The following is a 19,987-nucleotide window of genomic DNA, read 5'->3' on the forward strand; positions in this document are numbered from 1 at the left end:
CTGTGAAAGGGTCATTCATACTCCCAAAGGGGTCAAGACTCGCAGGTTGAAAACCACTGCTCTTAAATACAAATGCTGCTCCTTTTCAGACAAATAACCCATGGAGTTCTCCCTGGAGTCTCCTTCCGGGTTTGGGGTGGGGCTTCTCAGAAAGGCCTCGAACGCCACTCTCACAACAGTGTCAGGTCACCTCACAGGGCGGATTAGAGCCGACGTAGTGATGGTCAATTATGGGTAGGGTCACGCCTTGGCCAGGACTACCTAGTTACGAAGGCTTTTGTTTTATCTAAACCCTGCTTCAGAAGCCTGGATGAAGACAGTCTGGGGAACATGGGTCCAAAGCATCTCCTTATCCACACTGAGTAAATCTGCCATAGCTTTGGACTACGACGTGGCTCTTTAATTAGCATAATTAGTACTCCAGGACAAGTGGCTGAGTCTAGGTTTGCCAGAACCCAGGCTCACTTCTGAGTACCAAAACGACCTATATCTGAAGCTCTAGACTTCTCAGATGAGCCAATGGGCTAACCGATTAATTACCTTTGCATGTGTGTATGTAAGTGAATTCAAATTGATTTTTTTTATCATTACAATGCCATAAAAAGGATCAGTGGCTAATAGCATCTATTAGATAGAGCTCAAGCTATAAATCCCCAAGCCAATTTAGGATTTATCTTGCTATTCAACAATCCCCTTGTCTTCCCAGCGTCACCGACTGCAGCAATTTGCCTGACCTGTAGCTTTGATGCCGTGTTAAGTATAACATGTAACTCGTAACTTGAGTAGATGAATGGCACAGAGAGCACATTAACGCTTCTGACCCCATAATGTCCTCTCTTAAATGGGTTATGCACGAGTAGCGCTGCTGCGGACCATCTGCACTGTGTATTCAAGCTCTGTAATGAAATGGCCGAGCCCTCATTGTTTATTTATGGGATGCAGACAGCCTCGCTCAGTCCCAACTCACTCCCCAGTCACTGTGTTGCAGGCTAGAAGGCTCGAATAACCGCAAAAGAAACGTTTTCCGCCTCCGATGGCGCTACTTACAGAGAATTGTTCCCGAAGAGACGCTTGTCTCCCGGTGGGGGAGGGGCTGCTAAATCACTATAAATTATAGAAGGGAGAATGGCAACTGTGTCTTGCTCTCTCTTTTTTGGAGGCATTGTTTTAGCACAACTGTCAACTTGAGCACACACCTATTTTGAAAAGCTTTTTGCAGCTTTGAATTAAGCACAAATGGAGACGTAAGAGGCCGCCTAATTAGAGCGGCTAACAAGAGCTCCGCTAGGCAACAGGGTTGCATGGTGACTGATTCACAAATGACACCAGCTAGGGGTCGGAGCTGTGCAGAGGGTGAGAGAGGAGAGAAAAGCAGCAAAACACGGTCGCAACCAGTGAGATAGCAGGGAGATGGAGGGGAGATAGCAGACTACTGGGCGTGGGCGAGGTAGCTCAGTTCACTTCCCAGGGACAGAGGAGGACCAGAGCAGTCAGGGCTGAGAGTTCCTTGCGACCTGAATAAACACAATCAATCAAACGGCCTGTGTTGCTGTAGGCTTTCATAGGACAACTGTTGCGGAAAAGGCAGCTGCCCGGTCCGCTGTCTGTCATCAGCAATTTCCATGGACACATACAGTAGCCGGGCTCCTGTTCATAACACAGTGCACATGCAGGTCAAGGCCAGCAGAGGGAGGAAGAGGTTAGTGGGTGCATTCCAAGCTGTGCCAAGGTCACAGGCTCCTGACCTGGGACCACCCGATCCATTTGTGCCTAGGAGTCTCTTCTAAGCCTCCTTGTTCTCTCCCAAAAAGAAATGTTTAGTTGCTCTACACTGTGGGTGTGTGGGTCAACGAGCTGTTTATTTTTCTTTAATTCATTGTGTATTATGCTTTGAATGTATTCATTGTATGCACTTAATGTTATATAGTGTATTACTATATGTGTTGAGCTAACTCGGTTTCAGCTAATTAAGCTGTGTAAATGCTTGTTTATTTTCTCTGGGTTCCAGTTCAATAATCTCAATAATGCTGCAGAAGATGCTCCAACTATACTAACTAGCACCACGAAACAAGGAAAATGAGGTCTTAGTGAATCCTAGATGTGAGGGGCTTTACTGGGGATTGGGGAATAAAAGAGGAGCTAGATGCCTTCTGTGCTGTCAGGAGGCTTATACACTGCACTCTATCCTGACTCTGAGTGCTTTAGTTAATTCCTTCTGCCATAGTAAAATGCCACAGGCTAGGCAATCTATAAACAATAGGGAGTATTTCTTACAGCTCTGGAAGCTGGGAGATCAGAGAAGATAGGGCCATGCAGTGAGGACCTGTTTCTTACATGGCATGTTCTGTCAGCTTGTCAGTCTAGAGCAAAAAAGAACAAATTCTGTGTCTTCATGGGGCTGAAAAGGAAAGACAAAACCTTGCACTTCTCTGAGAGTTCACAAATCCTACTTAGGAGGGTTGTGATTTCAAAGATCCTAAAGTCTCCACTTTGTGCATTATGTCCTTGTGTGTGAATCCATATATGAGTGAAGGTGCCTCTGTGCATGTGTGTGTGTGTGTGTGTGTGTGTGTGTGTGAGAGAGAGAGAGAGAGAGAGAGAGAGAGAGAGAGAGAGAGAGAGAGAGTAAGTAGAGGATGGAAGTGTATTGCCATGGTGCATGTATGGAGATCAGAGGGCAGCTTGTGGGAGTTAGTTCTTGCCTTCCTCGGTTAAGCCTTTTCGGCAACATCCTCACACACATGCCCAGAAGTTGCATCATTATTGTTTCTCATCCTCCTCCTCCTCTTCTTCTTTATTTTATTTTGTGTATATTCATGCTTTTCCTGGATGTATATCTGTGCACTCTGTGCATTTCTGGTGCCAAAGAAAGAGGTGAGCCTTCATTTGGGTGCTGGGAATTGAATTCAGGTCCTTTGCAAGAACACGTGCTCTTAACCACTGAGTCAGTTTTCAGCCTATCCCAGGTGTTTCTTAATCCAGCCAAGTTGACAGCAGAAATTAACCAGCCGCACACGGGTAAATTCTAGCAGATGCATTTGCAGAGACGTCTGCACTCAGTATGAGATGGGCATCAGGAGCCTTACATTTCCAGGTGGTTTGTTCAAGTAAGGGTAACTTAGCAGTCTATACATGAAAACGACGAGATTGCTGGGTGAGGTGACAACACATGTAACCTCAGGACTCAGGAGGCAGAGACAGGTGCTGCTCTATGGTTTGGAGGCCAGCCTGGCCTTCCCAGTGAGACCTTTTTTTCAAAAAAGGGTGGGGGCGTTTGAGAAGATGTGACTCGAACTACACTTCGTTCCTTCACAACAGAGGTTTTAGCTCTCATAACAACTCTCTGAGCGTTTAATCAATACTCTTTAAAGGTATTTATTCTTTTACTTTAAAATCTATTTACTTTGAGATAGCCCAGGCTGTACTGAACTTGCTACGTAACCAAAGGTGATCCAGAAGTTCTGGTTCTCCTTGTCTCTACCTCTTGAGTGCAGGATTACAGATCTGGGCCATCACATCTGGTTTATGAAGAATTGAGAGTATCTATCCTAGGCCTGGGTGCACATGTCAGGTAAGTATTTCCCCCACTAAGTTACATCACCAGCCCCCAATCAACACTTTTCTTTACCTCAGCTGATTTGTATCTGGATTTTTCTTTCTAGTGTTGGCAGTTCAACCTAAAACTTTGCACATGTTAAGCGTGCCATCTACACCTGAGCTACCTTCCCAGCTCTGAAATCAATTCTGAAAGAAGCTTTACGTGACTACTATAAATGCAACTGAGAAACATATATAGTATTGTGTGTGTGTATATATATATATACATATATATATATATATATATATGAAATAAGAAGATAACCGCTAAATTAACACAGTAAAACAAAGCGTTTACATGCATGCAGTAAATGTGACCCAGGTTTGGAAAGTCACATCTCCACCTCCCAGAGGCTCTGCTCTTAACTTCATCAGAATTTCTACATGTGTGCTAAAAGGCAATGGCTTTGCATACGATTTCATGCTATAAGGGACACCTGCAGAGCATGGCGGCTGTTTAATGCAAGGTCCAAGAAATATTCCAACCAAAAGAGAAACCAAGAAACTAGCAACTGGAAAGGTCAGGCTCCGTAGAGGAATATGTAAAGCAAAAAGGAGTCTCATGGTGGTGGGAGCATTCTGTTTCAGTAACAAGCAATTGCTGTTGGAACAGCAGCAACTCAAATTTGAAACCAAAAGCCAATTCTTACAGACTACTGATGTCTTATCCAATAGGGTAGTTCAGTGAGATACAAAAAAATAAACAATGGCATAAGACCCAAATAAACATGGATTCAGATCTGACTAGGTAATCAATACAACCTACTATGTGCAGTCCCTAAGTTCTTCATCTGAACACCAGCAAAGGGGATGAGCAGCTTCCTAGTGCACAGTAGGTACAACTCAGGTTAAGGCACCATATCCCCAAAAGATAAAAGCATAGAGATCAGATGAGTGCCTGCAAACACTCCATATAACTCATCCTAGTGAGAGAGCCTGTTAGCTTTTCAGCTTACTCAGAGGGGAAGGAAAGGAGCAGAGAGAGATGAGCACTAGAATGTCGCACAGTGTGAGAGGGACAGCACTTGGCTGTCCACAGGGCTGATTGCTTTGCACAACCAAGAAGGAGCTCCCTGCAGTTCTGTCTCATCAATGTTCTAACTGTCCAGGTCAACACAGATAACTGCAGATGAACAGTTAGCAAATTAATCCTCTTCGGCGTTCAGACTGGGCATGTTGCATAGTTGCTAGAGTGCCCACACGAAGCCCTGGACTCCATCTCTAGAACAGCATGAATTGGGCATGGTGGTGACACCTCTAATCCCAGGACTCTGGAGGTGGAGGGAGATGGGGCAGGAGGATCTGAACTTTGAAGTCAACTCCTCTTCAAGGTACTTAATGAGTTTGGGCCAGCCTGCACTACAGGACAATTCAGGAGATGGATCACCTAGCCTTGAACATACTAGGCAAGTGTTGTTCCCTTCTGCCTAATTTTTTTTTAAGTTTCTTTTTTAAAAAGCAGATTTATAATGCAAAACAGACCACCTAGAAAATAACCTCTCAGATTAACATTTACTCATATTAAAATATCACTTCTGTTAATAATTCTGTAGTAATTAGTAACAAGAATGAGAGGAGCCATGCTCTTTAAGGCTCTTCTAATTCAACACTGTAGAAATCTATCACCTCGCACACTACAGGGTGGATTTATGTTTTATTAAAGCTGAGTTCAAAAAAGGTTAGAGTCAAATTTTAAAATCAATCAGGAACAACGATAAAAGCACACCTGAAATTAATGTGCAGTGTGTAAGTTAATTAAAAAGAGAAGTTCATTATATAAGAATGAAATTAAAGTATATCTGTGGGGAGGAGGGAGGGAAGGGAAGGGGTGGAGACAATCACAATACATGGTATTGTTGAACCCATCACTATGAACAAGGGATATATGCCAGTGCAGATTCTGTTAAAGACTTTTCAGTAAGGCTTGAATTATAAAAATCCAGGGCATTTTTATATGTAAGAAATGACAATTGTCCATAATGACAGCTGACACCATCTTCACTCCAGCCTCATGATCAACACAGAAATCCAAAGAAAAGTTTCCCACGGCTGTATTCAAATTGATACCCACAATAATTTTGAATAATTTTTAACTCATCCATTTAAGTCCTTCAATGTGTCTAGGTGACACTAGGTGTCACTTTATATGATTAAAAATAGTAACTGAAGTAACTCCATGCAATCAAGGCATCTTGAGAGTACCTCCCCGACAGATAATCACTGCACAATCATTCCCACTGCCGATATCGTCAGAGAACAACTATTCATTGTCAACAGCTGTTTCCCATTTTATCTGTTCAACTTCTGACTTTTAGGGGTCATTTTTAGATTTCTCAGGAAAGCCATTTAACATCTTGCCACCATCCCCATAAGTTTGGGTCTTATCCTTGGTGTAGGGGTCTTTCTCTGCGAAAAACCAACTTAATAATTCTCTCTTTGCCATTTTTTCCACCCCAGTTCCTTGAGTAGACTTAGCAAATACAGCAAAGGAAATACATTTGGAGAACATTTCCTTCTGATCACAAAGCCATCAACCTCCTTGTTGGGCAATTAATGTCACCCTGTGTGCAGAGGGAACACAACAAGGTGGGGGACAGTAATAGTTTTCCCTGACTTGTAATAGAGTCTGACAGGTTATCACAACAGGACATCTGTTTAAATGGCAATAGATAAAAAGATCAGGCAAGCCATTTGCCCTGCTATGTGGTCTGAGGAAAGAAGGCCACAGAAACGAACTTTCAAAGAGCAAAAGCTACATCTCAAAGCAATGGAAAGTTTTAATGTTTGAGTTCTTCTTTCTTTCCAGGGGTGGGTGGGTGGCAAGGATCACAATACAAAATATCTACCCATAGGGCCACACATCTATTCTTTTTAGTACTTGAGAGCCTGAGGCAGGAAGATGGCAAGATTGAGATAAAATAAATAAATCTGGAAATTCAAGAAAACAAAATAAAAATAAGGCGGGGGAACCCAATATATTAATTCTAATTGAATTCCTGTGGTGTGTAGTATTTTCCATGGCTTCTTATCATCTGTATGTAGTATTATTTGCATGACCATCTTACAGAACAAGAGTAGCCAGATTCTATAAGCCTTGCATGTGGATGGCTGGCTGATAAGCATGACTCTCCATTGAGCATGTCTGTTTATATCCATCTCATGACCTCTCTTCTTCCGTCTTTTTGTTGTATGTGGTACTGCTAGGCCTGTGCTAGCCAAGTGTTCATTGTTAGACTACAACCTAAGCCCTTTCCAAATTACACTTTGAGACAGAATCTCCCTCTGTAGCTCAGGGTGGCCTGGGCCTGTGGTCCTCCCACCTTTGTCTCCCAAGTGCTGGGATTATAAGAATATCCCATCATGTATTGTTGCCTGGCATCTTCTCTCTCTGATCCTGCTTGCCATTCTGACCCTTTGTCTTCATATTTATTTAAAATGGTAATCATAAATAAAGCCTGCTAAATAAATAGAAAAAATGGACTCAGGATCTGCCCACAGAATGATAAGCTCCCAAAAGAGCCTAACAAGCAAGCATTCTTCCACATAAGCCAAGGGTGGGCTTGACACACCAACCCACCAGCTATCCAGGGAGGAAACACTGGGAGTTCTCAGAGCACAGGGAGAGTAGTGCCCTCTGGGAAAGAGTCCTTTCCGGTCCAGAGAGAGAGCTGGGTCTCCACCATCAGGACTCTAGATCTTCCCACAGAAACCTGAGCTCCCAGAACAACCTCACAAGAGCTTTCATACCTGAGCCAAGAGACAGAACTGAGTCACTGCCATCAGAACTCACTGCCTGCCCACAAAAAGCCAAACACCCAGGAGCAAACTCCCGCCTGAGCCCACGGGCTCTCAGACACACAGGAGACACAAGCACCATTCAGAGATAAAAAGATCATCTATCATCACAGACAACAAGATGGCAAGAGGAAAGTGAAAGAACCTAAGCAATGGAAACCGGGACAAACTGGCAAAACAGAACCCAGTTCTCCCACCACAGCAAGTAGTAAATTTCCCAACACACCAGAAAAACAATATTTAGACTTAAAATCATACTTCATGATGATGATGATGGAGATCTTTGAGAAGCTCATGAATAACTCCCTTGAAAAAATTACAGGAGAACCAGGAGAAATCACTCAAAGAATGACAGGAAAACACAACCAAACAGGTGAAGGAATTAAAAATGGAAATAGAAACAATTAAAAAATCACAAAAAGAGACAATCCTGGAAATAGAAAACCAAAGAAAGAAATCAGGAGTCATAGATGCAAGTATCACCAACAGAAAACAAGAGATGGAAGAGAGAATCTCAAAAAGACCCTACAAAGAACAAAAACTTCAGACCAATTTCACTCATAAACATAGATGCAAAAATACTCAATAAAGTTCTTGCAAACTGAATCCAAGAACACATCAAAACGATCATTCACCATGACCAAGTGGGCTTCATCCCTGGGATGCAGGGATGGTTTAAATATATGGAAATCCATCAACGTAATCCACTATATAAGCAAACTCAGAGAACAAAACACATGATCATCTCACTAGAGGCTAAGAAAGTATTTGACCAAATTCAACACCCCTTCATATTAAAAGTCTTGGAAAGAGCAGGAATCCAAGACCCATATCTAAACATAGTAAAAGCAATATACAGTCAACAAGTAGCCAACATCAATCTAAATAGTAAGAAGCTTGAAGCAATCCCACTAAAATCAGGAACTAGACAAGGCTGCCTACTCTCTACTTACCTATTCAATATAGTACCAGAAGTACTAGCCAGAGCCACCAGACAGCAAAAAGAGGTCAAAGGGATACAAATTGGAAAGGAAGACATCAAAATATCACTATTGGCAGATGATATGGTAGTATACTTAAGTGACCCCAAAAATTTCATCAGAGAATTTTTACAGCTGATAAACAACTTCAGCAAAGTGACTGGATATAAAATTAACTCAAACAAATTAGTAGCCTAAAAGAATAAACATGCTGAGAAAAAAATTAGGGAAAAGATGCCCTTCACAATAGTCACAAACAATATGAAATACCTTGGTGTGACCCTAACTAAGCAAATGAAAGACCTGTATGACAAGAACTTCAAATCTCTGAAGAAGGAAATTGAAGAAGATCTCAGAAGATAGAAAGATCTCCCATGCTCATGGATTGGAAGAATCAACATTGTAAAAAATTGCCATCTTACCAAAAGCAACTACAGATTTAATGCAATCCCCATCAAAATTCTGACTTAATTCTTCATGGAGTTGGAAAGAGCAATTTGCAAATTCATCTGGAATAACAAAAAAACCTAGGATAGCGAAATCTATTCTCAACAACAAGAAAACTTCTGCAGGAATCACCATCCCTGACCTCAAGCTATATTACAAAGAAATTGTGATAAAAAAACATCCAATATATTAAAAAGAACTCAAGAAATTAGACTCCAGAGAATCAAACAATTGTACTAAAAAATAAGGTACAGAGCTAAACAAAGAATTCTCAACTGAAGAATACTGAATGGCTGAGAAGCACCTAAAGAAATACTCAACATCCCTAGTCATCAGGGAAATGCAAATCAAAACAACCCTGAGATTCCACCTCACACTAGTCAGAATGGCTACAATCAAAAACTCAGATGACAGCAGATGCTGGCGAGGATGTGGAGAAAGAAGAACACTCCTCCACTGTTGGTGGGGTTGTAAGCTGGTACAACCACTCGCTCCACCATGTTTATAGCAGCCTTATTTATAATAGCCAGAAGCCGGAAAGAACCCAGTTGTCCTTCAACAGAAGAATTGATACAAAAATTGTAGTACATTTACACAATGCAGTACTACTCAGCTTACAAACAATGACTTTACCTAATTCTTAGACAAATGGATGGAACTAGAGAATATCATCCTGAGTGAGGTAACCCAGTCACAAAAGAACACACATGATATGCAGTCACGGATAATTGGATACTAGCCCCAGAAAGTTCTGAATACCCAAGAAACAATTCATAAACCTTATGAAGCTCAAAAAGAAGGAAGACCAAAATATGGAAGCCTCAATCCTTCTTAGAAGGGAGAACAAAACACTCACTCACAAGATGAGGTACATGATCAAGTGGAAGAGCTGGTATTAAAGAGGGGATCTTTCAGGGGCTGCCTCACCTGGGGATCCACTCCATATGCAGCCACAGGGTCCAAGCACTATTGCTGATGCTGGGAAGTGCTTGCTGGCAGGAACTAGATAGGGGTGCCTCCTCAGGGGCTCTGTCAGAGTCATGCAGCTAAGCATGCTTGCAGCTAACCATCAGACTGAGTATGGGGACCCCAGTGAGGGTGCTGGGGGGGGGATGAAGGAGCTTAAGAGGGTTGTGGCCTCATGGGAAGAACAACATTGTCGACCAACCAACTCCTCCACAGCTCCCATGGACTAGAACACCAACCATTGAGCACCCACTGAGAGGCCCATGGCTGCATATGCAGTGGAAATTAGCAGTGTCTGGCATCAATATGAGAAGAGGCCTTTGGTCCAGGGAGGGCACATTTTCCCAGTGTAGGGGAATGCCAAGGCACTGAAGTGGAGAGGTTGATTGGGAGCTAGTGTACCTTTGTGAAGACAGTGGGGGAATGGGAGCGGGGTAGGCAAAGGGGATATTATTTCAAGTGTAAATACAAAGAGTATCCAATAAAAAAGAAAAAGAAAAAATGCAGAGCTTCGGAGACCCATGTATCCTCTTCTTAGACTTATTATGAAAGTTCTGCAGCCCCGATTCTGTCCCCAGGTATGGGGAATGGGCAGATTTCCAGTACATGCATACTCCTTGTTTTAATCTTGAGCTGAGAGAAAGGGGAGAGAGAGAGAGGGAAGAGAGAGAAACAGAGACAGACAAACAGACAGATGGACGGACAGACAAAGAGCAGATTCAGGAAATTAAGCCTTGCATGTGACAGGCAAATGTTCTACCACCACACTACATCTCCAGATTATACCATTTTAAATTTTGACTCACATGTCCACTATGAAGATAATTCAAACTTTGTAAAGAAATGCAAAATAAGAAAGCAAAAAGTTACATTTTTACTATTCAGTACTTAATACTTCGATATAGTGTCTTCTGGAGGTGAGTGTTTAGTTTTGGTTTGGGCTGTGCTGGGGATAAAGCCCAGGGCTATACAGGCTGCCCAAGCACTCCCCAGCTAGGCCACACTCCAGCTGCACATTTTCAGATTTCCTAAGTCATTTTTAAAAACCAGAATCATTCAGAACTATATGCTATTCCTTCCTTTTCACTCAGAGTATATCAGTATTCCTTGTTATTTTAAAATTTTGTTTACAAACCATTCCAAAAAAAATTTCTTCATGTTAATAGAATATTTAAATCATTCAAGTAACATTTTAGAACAAATCTTGGTCCTCAAAGTCTTTTGGTTTTCATGCCTATTCCATAGGTAGAATTAGTGTGCTAGTGTGATTGAATTCAGAAGTTAAGAATATGGTTTTGGTGGGTGGTGGCACACGCCTTTAATCCCAGTGCTTAGGAGGCAGAGGCAGGAGGATCTCTGAGTTCGAGGCCAGCTTGGTCTAAAGAGTAAGTTCTAGGACAGCCAGGGCTACACAGAGAGACCCTGTCTTGAAAAACTAAACAAAAAGAATGAAAAGGTCCAGATAAAGGGGAAATCTTCTCACTGTATATAGCAGCAGCTTTTAGAAGCATTGGGTCTTCTAAGGATCATGGGGACCTGTGGCTGAAAGAGCACTTAGTCATCACTCAGAAGGGGACACAGGCTGACCCCACAGCAGCCTAAGAATGAACTAAGATGGAAAACTTTTTTTTTTTTTTTTTTTTTTTTTTTTTTTTTTTTTTTTTTGGAAAGCGATTAAACAGTCAGCAGCCACAGTACCACATCCATGACGTTCACTGACCTTCTCTGGCCGGCTCCCTGTTGATGCTCTTGCAAGTGACCTCGAGTGCACCTGCTGGTTTGCTTGGAGTCAGGGTTTAGTTAGGACTCCAGCGTTCTCAATTTGTGCAAAGGACAGCTATGCAGAGCCTAAAACACTGACAGAAAATGGCTGCTAGTAAAAAAAAAAAAAAATTACATCAGCTGAGGCTCAAGGATAAACAAGTCTGGTCACATTAGATGCCTGTTGTGATCATGCAGAAGACACAAGAACCACTGGGGGTGGGGGGATCGTAGCTCAGTGGTGGAACTCTTCCCTACAGCCAAGCTTTGGGGTTCAGGCTCTGGCAGCACAGAAACCAAATCAAATCCTGTCACATGCCTCCTGACAACAATGTTGAAGTGAGAAGCACATGAGTGCTTCTGAGGCCATATGTGAACAGGAATGTGCACTGTGCACATGGGGACAGGGTGCCACACTTGGGGACAGGGTGCCACACATAGACCCTGGAAGCAACAGTCCTGAATTACCAGCTAGCACTTCCTTTTATGCCTCTCCAGTCACAGGCTGCTCTACTCACTAACAGAACTCTCTTCAAACTCTTCTCTCTATTACAAATTGTCCCCATCCAGGCTGCTGAGACGGTTCAGTGGGTAAAAGGGTCCTCTGCCAAGCTTGGCAGCTTGAATTAGGCCAACATGTGGGTAGCGGGGAACAGGTTCCCGAAAGCGGTCCTCTGACCTCCACAATTCACAGGAGTGCGTCCATGAATAAATACATGTAATAAGAACATTTAAATATCCATAGCTGCCTTATTTCCCTGGGGCAGTAAAGAACATTCTCACCCACCTTGTGTCAACCCAGCCTTGGCAACCAAAGAACTAAGAAAAGCACTATTAATTCTTTCTTTTGCTTTGTTTGAAAGGCTCCATGCTTATACAAAAAAGTTAGTGTGAGGTCTGATGCTTTCCCTCCTATGCTTCACCAATATGAAAGACACACACACACACACACACACACACACACACACATACTCTCTCTCTCTCTCTCTCTCTCTCTCTCTCTCTCTCTCTCTCTCTCTCCCAAAAAGAAAATAACAAACACATTTTAGCATATCCCCCAATGTTCATTTCCCATCACTCTCAAAGAACAACTTGAACTTCTGCTTTGTGCGGGGTTGTAAGGAGAGAAGGAAGGGAAGGGGGGGAGGAGAGCTTCATCCAGCTTGCTGAGCATGTTACTTATCTTCTGTTTGTAGAAGTAGGTAGGCATGGCTCTGCTTTCTTTTCCCAGGTTAAATTATAACCAACATCAAATCAGTAAAGGTGTGCCTGACCTTGGCCGGCCTGCTTCTTTCTCATCGGCGGAAGCCAGCTCCAAGGTCAGCTCTTTCCTAATTCCACGGAAAACTTGGAACCTGGATCTCCTTTCGGCTCCTCCCTGCCCTGGTCACTCTGCACACCACTCGGCTGTTGGGAGTATTTCGCAAGTAGGTGTGTAGAGGGGAAGTGTTTGCTGCCTTGTCTGCTATCTCTGCGCGACAGCCTCCGTAGGCCAGGCTTCTTACTCATTTCATGACCAATGTTGCTGGTCCTCAATCAAAGACAAGCATCTGTATCTCCTCCCTCCCCTCCCCCCCCCAAAAAAAATTTTGTGTGCAAGTGAGGAACTAAAACAAAACAGAACAATAAAGAAGTTGATAGTGCCTTTCTTACTGCCCCCTTTGCCAGGAAAAGATACACGGTGAGTGAGAATTGTTGGGCTTAGCTTTCTAGGAAAGCAAGCCAAGGTAAAGGGTTCTCAGGAACACAAAATGTCCCTTTTGCCATTTCTCTTTCCTGCCTGGAACACAGAAGCTGCTGGTGTTGAGGCAACAAACTTGGGACAATTTGAAGGAGAAGCAGACATGGTCCCTGATAGCCCCCTAGGGCCACCATATGAGCAGGGAACTGCTTGTGTCTAGACTTCTAATTACATGAGAAAGCTAAAGCCGTCACTTGGTTAATGCCATTGCCTCTGGTGCTTCTGGTGCTTCCTGCCAAAGTCATTCCCTGTTGACATATCACAGTGTCCCTGCACGTTGAATATAGCCTGGCACATGGTAAGATATTTAATATTGGGCTGGGCAAGCAGCTCAGTGATTAGAGTACTTACTGCCCAAGCGTGAGTTCTTGAGTTGAATCCCCAAAACCCATGTGAGGAGAGGGGGGGGAGGGAGGGAGGGGGAAGGAAGAGAGAGAGAGAGGGAGGGAGGGAGGGGGAAGGAAGAGAGAGAGAGAAAAAGGGAAAGGGAGAGGAATAGAGAGAGGGAGAGGGAGAGGGAGAGGGAGAGGGAGGCAGTTGTAGTGGTTCCCACTTCTAGCCCCAGCAGAGAGATTCCTGAGGCTCACTGGCCAGCCAGGCTCTCCTACTTAGCAAATTTTAGGCAAGTGAGAGATGCTGTCTCAAAAAAAAAAAAAAAAAAAAAAAAAAAAAAAAAAAAAAAAAGAAAGAAAGAAAAAGAAAAAAGAATAAAAATACTTTGATGGTATCTAAAGAATAAGCAAGCCTGAAAGACTCATGTACATACATGTACATGTATACAAACATGCATGTGTACTGGCACACACATGAAGATGTACACAACAAAGACAGAGTTTGTGTTTTCTTTGGGGGGGGAAGTCATACATCTAAAGCCTATATACAATACATACATACAATTAAGACCTAACATAAAATAACAGGAATATCAAACTTGAAGGTACCAATAAGTTATAGTCTTTATCCCTAAGGATTGCAAACAGAGGGATGAAATAGACATTTTTTAAATCTTTAATTTATTTATTTACTCATTCAATACTCATTGCACTCTTGCAATCTGCCAGGTAGAACCTGGTAATAAGGCAGCAAATGTAACAGGCTAAAGAGCAACCACTTTGTGGAGCCTCTAGTGGAGGAAGAAAGTCAACATACAGGAGCTAAGTTCCTATGTTAGGAGCTGTGGGGAACTATTACTAGAAGGAACATCGAGGGGAGAGTGTCTGGGTGGAGGGAGCAGCCCGCTCATGGCCTGCAGTGGACATTTCCCAGGTCCTGTTCACATCTGTGTATTAAGCTTTATTATTTTCATCTGAGCCCAACAAGAACGTAGCAGCATCAGGATCCTTCTTGCTTCGGGGTTCCTTCTGTGCACCAGAGGCTGCTCTGTGCCCATACGTAGCCACCCACTATCAGGAATGAGAACACACAGAGGCAACAGTTGGCATAGAAGTTCCCCAAGCTCCTGCCATCCAGGCAAGCTAACACTGTTATCCCACGTGGTCAGTGCTGGATCTGATTCTGCAGGAGGAATCAGACCAGTTGCCCACAGCAGCTGCTGGCTTGATAACACTCTCTAGAGGAGTGTTTCTCTTTTCTGGCTCCCTTTTTGATTTCCTAAGGGCAGTTTCCAAGCAAGTGATTTATACTCAAATCCTGGTCTCCAAGTCTATAGGCAGGAGACACAAACTAAGACAGAGCCAAGTTGGCCAAATAAGAAAAGTGTCCTGTGCCTGAGGGAACAGGGAGTAATAGGAAAGGTAGCCAGACAGTGGCATAAGAGTGCCTAGATTCTGGACTTGTGTCCAAGTAAGACAGGAAGCCTCGGAGAGCTTGAGGCAGAGTAGAAACATGTTCTGACTTGTGTTTTGAACCTTAGTCTAATTGTATTGATAACAGACCACAGCAGGCATCTCAGGAGCAGGCATGCTCACAAGGAAGCCATCCATTGTTATAACAATTGCTAGCAACAGATGACCAGAGTGTAGGTCAGGGAGGTGGCCCTTTATCTCTAATGACTGGAGTCGAGCTCAGGAGATGCTCAGTGGGTCAGGTGCTGGCGGCAAAAGCGTGGAGACCTGAGTTCAGAGCCCCAGGGTCCATGTGAAAGCTGGGAACAGCAGCGTCCACTCTAGTGCTGGAGGGCAGGTAAAACAAACAAACCCTAGGGGCTCGCTGGCCCATCAGGTTAGCCTAAACAGTGAGGTCCATGTTCAGCGAGAGACCCTGCCTCAAAAAATAAGGTAGAGAATGACAGAGGGAGACACTCGACACCTATTTCTCACCTCTATACACATTTGCACAGGCAACTACACACACACACACACACACACACACACACACACACGCGCGCGCGCGCGCGCACCACATGCACACACTGGCAAACCCATCTTCTTGTCCCCTTCATCTCAGTTGAGCTCATCATCCAACAGAGCAGCCCAAAGTCATTGGGTCTCTTTTCCTGGGAAGTCAGCATTCAGTAAGCGACACATAGCAAAGCTTGAGTCCTGGATTCCTCACTCATCTCTCATCTGCCTTCTTTAAAGGGTCTGGCTCTCCATGGCCAAAAACACCATGGCCACCATCTGAGGCCACTTTGAAGATTAAATTAAATGAGACAGTGTTTTCAAGTTGCTGAGCTCAATGTTTATGCTAAGAAATTACAACACGAATATTATTTTAAAGATCACATTTCATCAGCTCTAAGCCAACATTGCTTTTAAATGTGTTATTGTTTACCCACCTCCAAGGAAGAATAAAAATACTGCCAGTTAAACTATGACACCAGGCCTCCATGACCATCCTGTAGGGTACACAAGAGATATGTCACCTTCTCACTGACCTGAAATATCTTTCATCTTGTCCAAAGAATTGGACCATTAATCAACTGTGTGCATGATGTGAGATGGGAAATGGTTTTGCCTGTATCCAAGAAACAGCATGAAAGAAAGTGTAACTAGATGCCTCAGAAGTCTTCTGATATCTTTCTATAAAACATTTAGAGAAACCACTGGCATTTTTCCTTTCATAAATACCTGCTTCAGTAATGTCTTCTGGACTCTGCTACTTTGTCTCTATCACCACTAAGGCTGTGGGTACAATGGCTTCTCATTTTCCAGCTGTATCACTGTATCCTCTCTTGGGTAAATGTACTAATTGCTAACCTAGACACATTCAGATCCAACAGACTTTGTTGAGACAAAAATTTTAAACAGACTAAATGAACAGATCACCAGGTTAGAAGGAAAAAAAACCACTACCATGTGTCCCAATTAGAAAGCATATGACCAAACCTTGCACACTGACTTGAGTACTGGCTGAGGTCCCCACAAGGAAAGACATGAACAAGAGAAAAGAATTCCAGTTTGTATATGTTATACATGATATGGGATCTTTTAGAAAGGACACCCAAAAAGTAAACATTTTTTATGGTGGGTGGGTAAAGGAGTGTGGCCTGATGAGAATCACCTAGAAGTAGAGGGCGTGGCAGTATCTTCCCTCCGTTCTTGGCATCTCAGTGTCTCTGTCTCTGTCCTTTCTTCCAGATCTCTGGGAGCGGGGGTGGGGGGGAGTGAACTCACGAGAATTAGAGCTATATGACCTGTTTCAGGGGAGGCTCTTCTGCATCTTCTGGACTGCTTCAGGGAGTGTAAGAAAGGAAAGTCTTGCTCTGTGGCTTTCTCAAATACTATGGTAGCAGATCTGGGGACAGCACATGCCAAATACTCTCAATAGCCTCGGACTAGAAATTTTCCAACTACCAACCAATGGTAGAATAAAGTTTGATGTGCATGGTATAGAAAACACAGAAATAAGAATGAATATGTAAAGACTTCAAACCACATTACCTGTAAGGGTTTACAGATATGAAGAAAAAGAAGTGATTTTATCAAACGTAGTTAAAGAAAAATTAAAATTCATGCAAGCTATTAGAATTCAAGAAAGTTGTTATTGGTAGGGGAGAGTTGAATGGCAATTAAGTTTGAACAAAAAAGGGACACTTGGGGTAGGGTCATGTTCTGTTCTGGAGGTAGGTGCTACCTACATGAATGTGGACAGTTAGGAAAAATGAATATTTGGTATATCTATGCCATTTCTGTATGTGTATTTTATTTAAATTTTAAAAACTGTATATATGTATACATCTGTATAGAAATAGAAATCAACTTTCCATTATCAGAGTAAAAAAAACCTGGTGTTTGAATGAAGGATATTTTTCACGCCTTTTTACAAAGTTTTATTAGATGAAACTTTGAGCCAGAAAATAATAACATATCTTTGCCTCTTGTGCATAATTATCATGAGAAATAATAGTTTATTGAACCAGAGAAAATAATTTTCTTGTTATAGTAGTATTTTCATTTTTTTTATAGTTTAATGTATTTTAATAGCAAACTTACAGCACAGAAGACAGACAACATTAAAAACATGTACTTGCATGTAGGACAACTCAGTTAGAAAAGTCTAGTGGATGGATAGAATCTACCGGATGATAAAAACGCTACAAACACCATTTAGTTGTCCATAAGAAATTTACTTATTTAAAAACAAATCTAAATGCTGGCATTGTCCAGAAAAATTTTAACAGGTTTATTTATAATTGTTATAAAGTTGAACTGTTGAAATGTGTTCACTGAAACATTTTGCTTGCATTAGTGCTTTACATCTTGTATTTATATTAAAAATTCACACACAAATGAACGTGGAAAAACTGCCAATACCTGATTCTGTCCCCTATGTTTCCACTCGCAATCATATCCTTAGGTACCTTTGACACCATGGGGGGGGGGGGAAATCTAACATTTAGAACTACTGATAAAAGGAAGAGGAAAAAAAATTTTTTGAGAATGAAATGTTTCCCCTCATAGCACGTTCCCCGCGTGCTAGCTGGATCTTTTGGCATAATTGTTACACGTTTGGCATGGATAGCACACAGGTTGGTATCTTCAAAAAGGCCAACCAGACAGGCCTCACTTGCCTCCTGCAAAGCACCAATGCTGCGCTCTGGAAGCGCAGATCTGTTTTGAAGTCCTGAGCAATTTCTCGCACCAGATGCTGAAGGGGGAGCTTGTGAATCAGAAGTTCAGTGGACTTCTGATAGCGTCTGATTTCACGGAGTGCCATAGAGCCAGTCCTATAACGATGAGGTTTCTTCACCCCTCCAGTAGAGGGCGCACTCTTGCGAGCGGCTTTTGTAGCCAGTTGTTTCCTGGGTGCTTTACCACCGGTGGATTTGCAGGCAGTCTGCTTTGTACGAGCCATGGTATGGGCACCTCCTTACTTACCCCCTTTCTTCGACTGGAGCTCAGCAAGGGAGAGGCGGCGCTGGCGTTTAAGAGCGACGGCGGCGCGACGAAGGCTGAGAACACAATTCTTTCATTTTCCTGCTAAGCTTGCTCTCCCTAAGTATCCCATACCATGTACCACCGCTGACACCTCTGTCTGGAGTCAGTGTTCCCTGACTATTGAGGACTTCCTGTGAGTTTAAAATGCTTCGAAACCACAGCGGAGGACACAATCCGTACTACCTGGAGAAGCCTTGCACTTAGGGCCCTGAGAACTACACAGAATTAAAGCTTCTGACACAAGTACCCTCAGCTTGGGGGTCAGGGCTCAGTGCTGATGAGCTACGGGAAGGGTCTGCACATGGGCTGGACTCTGTACGCAGGGAGACTTGTCTCTTCTGGTTTACGCTGTAGTTGCCAAATACCTGCTGTTTTCCCGAATTTCTATCAAAGACCTGGAGTTCAAGAAGACTGAAGGGTTGAATACAGAAAAACACAACCCTCTCTTCCAGAAAACTATGGCTATAATATGGTTGTCTGCATGTGGCTATGACCAAAAGAGCCAGAGAACAACTTTAATGCGGAAGGATGTAGCTGGGCTCACAGTACACAGGGGTGCTTGATCCCCTGAGTTTGGTACATGGGTGCTTGGCCCCTGTGTTTGGTACATGGGTGCCTGGTCTAGTGTGCTTGGGCAGAACGTGTGGGGGATGGTTCAGTCACCTCAGAGTGGGCAAGAGACAGAGAGAGGATCCAGTCACACCCTAATTATTTACTTATTCCAGAGAGGGCTTGGCCCACATCTCATAAAGTTTCCACAGCGCCATTAGCTGGAGAGCAAGCATGCAACACATGAGACCATAGAGGTGCATCTCACTTGAGAAGCAGAAAAATAATATACAGTTGTTGTTTTTGTAATTCTGGTTTTTTGAGACAGAATTTCTCTGGGTAGCCCTGGTTGTCCTGGAAGTCACTCCGTAGAGCAGACTACCCTTGAATGCAGGAAGATCTGCCTGCCTTTGCCTCCCAAGTACTAGGATTAGAGGCCTGTACCACCACTGCCCAAACAATGTAAGTTATTTTTATCTGCTTGTGCACAGTTAGCAACAAGATTCACTTTACTACATCATCACTATCACCATCACCATTCATTGGTGAATGCACTAATCCATCCACCCCTGAGCAACAAGGGGAGGCTTTCAGCAGAAGTGCTTCCAGCTCAGCCCATACCTTCTGTCTGCCAATAACAAGCTATATTTAGATGTTTGGTGCTTTAAGGGGGGGGGGTCATTAAAATAGAAGAGGAACTAGTTGATAAAAGGAAGAGATCAGCAGGAGTAGGAACAAGAGAGGATAACTGAATATGAGAAAAATACACCACAGACACATCACAGCCATTGTTATCCATAGTTAGCATATGC

General features: G+C 43.1%; 1 pseudogene across 1 annotated transcript; it reads right to left on the bottom strand.

Moving 5' to 3' along the window:
- Nucleotides 1–1,528: 1,528 nt before the first annotated feature.
- LOC308418904 (histone H3.3A-like) lies at nucleotides 1,529–18,543 on the bottom strand (annotated as a pseudogene). The gene is made up of 2 exons: nucleotides 18,153–18,543; nucleotides 1,529–1,647 (listed from the first exon to the last, which is right to left on the bottom strand). The product of its transcript is annotated as a histone H3.3A-like (transcript).
- Between the last annotated feature and the right edge of the window lie 1,444 nt (nucleotides 18,544–19,987).

This window comes from Micromys minutus (assembly GCF_963924665.1).
Source record: "Micromys minutus genome assembly, chromosome: 3".
NCBI classification, from domain to species: Eukaryota; Metazoa; Chordata; class Mammalia; order Rodentia; family Muridae; genus Micromys; species Micromys minutus.